General features: G+C 39.9%; 1 pseudogene; it reads left to right on the top strand.

Moving 5' to 3' along the window:
* Positions 1-3253: 3253 nt before the first annotated feature.
* LOC102810889 lies at positions 3254-3928 on the top strand (annotated as a pseudogene).
* Positions 3929-7418: the final 3490 nt, after the last annotated feature.

Here is a 7418-nt window from a genome sequence, read left to right on the forward strand (position 1 = left end):
AAGTTTTCTGTCAATATATGATTGTAGCTGTTTCTGTAATACTTTTAGTAAAACTTTACTTGCATGGGATATCAAAGAGATTATCAGATGATTTCCGCATTCCATTGGGTCACCTCTCTTTGGAATGGGCACAAATATGGATCTCTTTCAATCAGTTGGCCAGATAGTCATCTTCCAAATTTCTTGGCACATACTGGTATAAAAATTTTTGCTTCCTTCAACAGGAAAGACATATTGAGCTGTGTCTCAATATGCTGGCAAGATGTCTCTGATCTTTTCTTTTTCTTATTTTTTTAATGAAAATAAGGTTTTTCAATCACTCATTCTGCATATGTGTTCTAAGTGCCTACTACGTTGTTGGACTGGAATACAGCAATGCACATGACAAAATTAACCATATCTCAAAGAGCTAACAAAATTAACCATATCTCAAAGAGCTTACACTTAATTGGAATGTATAGAAACATCCAGGGGTGCAGCTAATGAATATCTTCATCAACTCCCCCTGGATCAGCCTGCTGTTACTGGCAGATCTAAGATCTAAGAGTCTGTAGTGTGTTTTTTCATTCTCCTCACAACATTATTTACAGAGCAGACATTTTTAATTTGATGATGTACAACTGTATTCTCTTATGATACTTTTAGTATCATGTCTAAGAACTCTCCATCTAACTCTAGAGCCTAAAGATTTTCTCCTATAGTTTATTCTAAAAGGTTATAGTTTTAGGTTTAAACCTATGATTTCTTTTGAGTTAAATTTTGTATTAAAGTGTGAGGATTGAGGTTTATTTATTTATTTATTTTTGCCTATAGATGTTCAATTGTTTAAACATTTTAACCATCTGTTTTAAAAAATGTCTTTCTCCATTGAATTTTCTTTTGCCCCTTTGTCAAAAGTCAGTTAGTTGTCCTTATATGGGTTTTTCTGTCTTCTTATTCTGTTGGATGGATTTAAAAAAATTTTTCTTTTTTACTTTATCTGCTTTATTTTTCTTAATCCTCACAAGAAATTTTACTTGGTAGCTTCTGTGATTATCCCTGTGGGTGGTGTAGTAAGCTTCTAACCAAAAGGTTAAAGGTTTGAGTCCACCTCAGAAGAAAGACCTGGCAACCTCTTTCCAAAAAATCAGCACTGCAAACTCTGTGGAGCACAGTTCTACTTTCACACACATGGGGTTGGAGGAGTTAGGTGTGAGATCCCATTCGCACACATGGGGTTGGAGGAGCAAGGTGTGAGGTCCGATTTCTGGTTCCCACATGATGTCAGTTCTCTGTGGCCAAATGCATTGTTGTTGTGTGGATCTTTGTATCCATCCCTCTACTAATTGCACACTGTGTTGGTGATCCCAGCTATAGAGTAAATCTGACAACAGGGCATGGTGACTCTGTCTACTTTATTCTTCTTTTCCAAAATTACTTGAGTGATTCTACTTCTTTTGTCTTTTCTTGTAAATTTTTGAATAATCTTGTCTAAATTTATTTTTAAATTTTTGCCGAAGTTTTGATCAGAATTACATTAAATCAATAGGTCAATTCAGGAAAAACTGATCTCTGCCATTCAGAATCTTTATTGAGCTTTCCAATTCATGAACATAGTAAGTTTCTCCATTTATTTTCATTTCCTATGATTTTTTTCATCTATATGTTATAGTTTTCAACAGACAGCTGCTATACATGTTTTATTAGATTTATACCTGGTATGATGCTGTAGGATAAGTACTGAATTGCTAACCACAAGTTCAGATGTTCAGATTCACCAACTGATCCATGAAAACCCTATATAGGGTCACTGTGAATTGGAACCAACTTGATGGCACTTAACAACAACAACAACACACCTAAGATTTTTCTGTTTGTTTCTTTTTAACTACTATTTTATAATTTCAGTGTCCCCATGTTCATTGCTGGTAAATACAATTAACTTTCATATTTTGATTTTGTATTCTGCAATATTGCTGAACTCACTTAGTTGTAGGAGTTTCCAGGAAATTCTAAAAATAATTATTATTTTAGATTCCTTGAGTCCTTCTACAAGAGCATTATGTCATTTGCAAACATGAACAGTTTTTTGTTTCCCTTTCTTTCCAGTCTGTATGCCATCATAGATGAATTATCAACTGGGAAGACCATACAGGCCAAATATATATATCCCCAAATATTCTTTTTCCTGCCCACTTCTAGGCTACTTCCCTATTGTCTACTGTGCACTCAGGGAACACAGACTCATTCTCACATTAGATCAAGCAACTATTATTAGGAAAACATCTGGAAATAATTAGATTTCCAAGCAAAAGCGGGAGACTTTAGGGACTTTTCACATCACGCCTCCTCAATGAGCAAGGGTCATTGAAGGATGACTTTCCATTGTTTGTTCCCTTAGGTAAAGGCCAGCCAGGTCTCAGGGCTGACTGTCTCACTCAGGGAAATGAGCAACTCCTCTTCAAGTACTGACCTAGGCTGGAGCCTCCTGAAGGCAAGATGAGAACAGGGACTGAACCCCAGAAAGGGTGGTGTGAAGCTTTCTGAATGCTGGGCATGTTTTCCTCTCATCAAAGGAGTCATTAGTGAACATGGGGTGTGGATGCTGGAGAGCATCACTGCTTCTGTTGCCTCTGAGCTGAGATACCATCTCCTACATGGTCCCACAAGTTGTTGATTCAGGTGTAGTTGCAGATAAGGAGAGCGAGACATGATTTCTGCCCTTGTCCTCTGTGGACAAGGAGTAAGAAAAACGCAAGGAAACTGTACCCTTGCTACCACTCAGGATATGGCAGAGATTGAGAATCAGGGGGAAGACAATACCTTCAGCTCCTTTTAGATCTCTTTTAGACGTCAGGATACATGGAACTAAAAGACCTAGAAGTAGCCAGGAATGGGTACATGGACCCCAGAGTCATCCATGGAGACACATGTGAGCAAATATACACTACACTTCTGCTTACTCAAACCACATGGAGGTTTAAAAACACAGCATTATTTATTTTTCTGATAAAGTAGTGGGTAATTCATAGCTGTAATAAACTGAATTATACTATATGCAATGCTTAATCAGCACATTTGTTAAAGGTGGATATGTTTAAAGAACCTAAAACAACCTGTCACATGGTTGGCTATAAAGAGATTTGTTTAATCTAAAATGATTGGATATTTCGTTCACTTTTTGAAAAGCCAGAAGTGAAAATATATTTGTTTTAAAAGCCAAGGCAAGCACAGAGGTGAGAAGAGCAGCACGTGGAGCAGTGAATCAAAAACAATGGTTTTAAGTAACCTGTCCTACAGTGCAACAGAAGAAACTCTCCAGGAAGTATTTGAGAAGGCAACTGCTATCAAGGTGTCTCAGAACCAGAATGGCAAATCTAGAGGGTATGCATTTATAGAATTTGCTTCATGTGAAGATGCTAAAGAAGCTTTAAATTCTTGTAATAAAAGAGAAATTGAAGGCAGAGCCATCAGGCTGGAATTGCAAGGATCCAGAGGATCTCCTAATGCGAGAAGCCAGCAGTCCAAAACACTGTTTGTCAAAGGTTTGTCTGAGGACACAACTGAGGAAACATTGAAGGAGTCATTTGATGGGTCTGTTCGGGCCAGGATAGTCACAGACCATGAAACAGGCTCCTCCAAAGGGTTTGGGTTTGTAGACTTCAACAGTGAAAAAGATGCTAAAGCCGCCAAGGAGGCCATGGAGGATGGGGAAATTGATGGAAACAAAGTTACCTTGGACTGGGCCAAGCCTAAGGGTGAAGGTGGCTTCGGGGGACGAGGTGGAGGCCGAGGAGGATTTGGAGGCAGAGGCGGCCATGGCTGAGGAGGCCGGGGTGGATTTGGTGGCAGAGGCCGGGGAGGATTTGGAGGGCGAGGAGGCTTCCGGGGAGGCCGAGGAGGAGGAGGAGATCACAAGCCACAAGGAAAGAAGACGAAGTTCGAGTAGATCTTCCGTCCCTATCTTTTCCCTCTTCCATTTGAAAGCAAGGACTCTGGGGTTTTTACTCTGTTACCGGATCATGACAGAGCCTTCTGAGGACATTCCGAGACAGTAGCCCTGTGGTCTACTTAGAAATTCTACGGAACACATTTCAAAGAGAGCTGCCCTGTGGTTTTGACTGGATTTGAATTTATATTAAGTTTTATCCCATGTACAAAACCATTTTTTTCCTACAAATAGTTTTTTTTGTTTTTTGTTTTGTTTTGTTTTGTTTTTAGTTGGGGGGTGTAAAGGCAAGCAGGATGTTTTATCATGGTTTTTGCTTCAACGACTTTGGGATAAATTAAAAAGTCCTAAACTCTGAAAAAAAAAAAAAAAAATAAGCCAAGGCAGCTATCTTGAAATAGTAACTTGGAAGAAAATTTAAAGGCAAAATTTAGTGAATCTGAGTAGAAAAGACTTGTTTCTATGATCTATACTGTACCATGTACAACCTAATAGCTGTTCAAGCAGTGTTGTAACAATCTTCTGTTGTAACAGTGTTGCAATGATTTCAGAAGTGACCCACTGATGGGAAAAGCCAGAAGAATTTTATCACTGAGATTCAGAGCCTGCTAGCATAAGACTTTCAAACCAAATGAAGTCAATAATTTAGCTCCATCAGGAATAAGACTCACCTTCTTACACTCTATATGGATTCTTCTATTTTCTCATCCATCTGCATTGCCAACCACACTAGACCTCTTTCCTGCTCACCCCAGTACTAACTCTTGGATGTCCTGTAGAGACTTGCCCTGTTTCCAGGAAAACCTAGATGTGTCACAAGCAATAAGGATAAGATCCAGGCCTTCAGATGCCTGGGAAACACAGGCAGTCTTCTACTCTGCCCAGCTTCTTTCTTTGGTTAGTTCGACCTACTCAGAAGTTCCAGAATTCCTTTTCCATACTTCACATGTTCCTGGACCCATCAGAAAGTATATATGTCCTGACTCTCAATATGGCAGCTTCTGTTATCTCTAATCTTCTTGGTTTCTTATGTTTGCAGAGCCATCCTGAGAACCAATAGGAAATGCTACATTGTCTATGATGCCATCTGTGATGCTTTCCAAAATGAGAAGCAGCTTCAGGTGCTCTCTGAATCATAGCGCGAGGGATTACACATACCCTGGGCTTGGCATCATCTCCCTTTGGGTTTTATGACAAGAGCTCTGACCTGTGAGACACTCAACTAGAAGATACCCTTTGCATCACTTTGCCTGGACCCTATGGCCAGTCCTTTGTAGCTAGGACTGCCTGTGTAGAGGAATTGAGTTTTCATTTGGAATGGCAAAAGAACTTCTAGGGGTAAAATAATGATAGTAGTAAAATCTAATCTGGAAGTGATCACACATTCACTGATGGATCTGGAGTTGCCTTGCATTCTTTGGTTGGGTTTATAAAGCTCATTTATCTACAGACGTTGGCCGTGGTCATTCTTTGCACCTTTAAATATCCTGAAGAGGCATGTGGTTTGAATGGAGAAACAAAATTGATGAGTCGGACACCAAACATGGACATAGCCTTGAGCCAGGGGCTGTCCATCACACAGGTTAGGCCTGCCTGGGAGAGCTGAGCCACGAAGATATAAGGTTTCATTGCAATGGAGGTTTTAGCAGGATTTGACCTGACAGTCTTCCTCTGAAAAGACACAATGTCCTTAGTCAAAGCTAGTCAAAATGTATCCATATGGTAGACGCTTTCTTGGCTTTTGAAAGAGAACATCTTCTTCTCCATTGCAATTCTAAAGCCAGAACTGTTTTTTCTGCAACTATCATTCAGTAGGGTTTTGAAACCCTTGGCCAATGTGATGGCCTCATGAATGTGATGAATATCATTTGTTGTCCATCTATAATGTGCTGGCTGCTTGGCAAACATTCCATGTAATCCTTTTACTAATCCTGTTGTTGTTTACCTGCAAGTCAATTCCAACTCATAGCAATTCTGTAGAGCAGAGCGGAGCTGCCCATAGAGATTCCTAGGCTTTAATATTTATTGGAACAGATCACCAGTCTTTTTTTCCTATGAGAGGGTTCAAATGCTGACTGTTGGCTGCAACACCAGGGATCTTTCACACTAATCCTTCGTTCTTCTAATTTCGCTCTTTTTCTTTTCTTTTCCTTTTTTAGAGCTTTTATTGTGAATTGAGTGAAGGTCCATAGGGCAGCTCATCAGTTTCACATTCAACCAATCATTGCAATGCTTACAATACCCTCCATGCACCATCGGCTAATAGTATTTACCTCCACTACCTTCTTTAAGGAGCTCTGGTAGCATAGTGGATACAAATCGGGCTGCTAACCTCAAGGACGGCAGTTTGAAACTATCAGCTGTTCTGTGGGAGAAAGATGAGGCTTTCTGCTCCCTTAAAGATTTGCAGCCTCGGAAACCCTGTGTAGGGTCACTATGAGTCTGAACCGACTCCATGCTACTTAACAACAACAACAACATACCACACTGAAAATATATATTCATTTAAATGTCAAAAGGGCACATTTTGCAAGCCAGCCTCCTGCTCACAGACAAATTGCCTGCTTCTAATTTCACTTTTAAAAAGATGAAATATTATTGCCATCTTATATAAGCTCAGCGAGCTATATACTCATCTGTGTTATTAGTGTTTACAGTACCTGACATACAGTCAGGTCTTAGAACCAGTTTGAAATCATTCAGTCACGATGGATGAAAGCAAAAGCAGCACATTTGTTGTTGCATGCCCACCAAATCTCTTTCGTATCAAGTAAGACAAAGGCAGCAGTGCCCTGCTCAAAGATGGCGGCCCACTGTGCTGCTTTGAGTGTGGTTGGCAGCCATCTTTAAGCTGGTCACTGTTGCCTGATTCCCACTTGGGTCAAAATTCGACAAGTAAAGAGATTTGGTTGCTTTGCAATGTATACACTGCCCTTATTTCTTTTTGCCCTGACTGAACTGTTTGGAACTGTTCAAAGTCCTGCATACAGTAGGTGTTCAACAAATATTTATTGAATGAATGATGATAAGCCATACAAGTGAAGTGATAAAGTTCAATTCAAGTGGTAAAGTTAACATTCAAACCCAGATTATTTGAGCCCAAAGCCAATGGACTTTAGGGATAACTAGTAGTAAGCTTAGACCAGGAAGAAAATGTGTGACTTGAAGTTTGGGAAAACCTTGAGAGGTTACTGGACAGTCAGCTCACTACTGTTTTACCTAACTCTTCCATGAGGTTGGCCAGCATGACTCAGTCTGAAAAAATGCCTGTAATTCCAAAAAAGCCTGTCAGCATCTACTACAGCTCCTTGATTGTGACTTGAGCAATGAAACCACACTGGCAGATAGTGGCTCTGGTGCTGGCTGACTCAGAATTTCAATAGCCTCATTCCTGGCATACTTTTGAGTGTGATGTTCTCCCTGTTATTAATGCATACTCAAATTGCTTTGGTAACAGCTAGAAAGCTGTGGGGCAGTCTGTTTCAAAGCT

The sequence above is a fragment of the Chrysochloris asiatica genome, unplaced genomic scaffold (assembly GCF_000296735.1).
Source record: "Chrysochloris asiatica unplaced genomic scaffold, ChrAsi1.0 scaffold00002, whole genome shotgun sequence".
Classification (NCBI taxonomy): Eukaryota; Metazoa; Chordata; class Mammalia; order Afrosoricida; family Chrysochloridae; genus Chrysochloris; species Chrysochloris asiatica.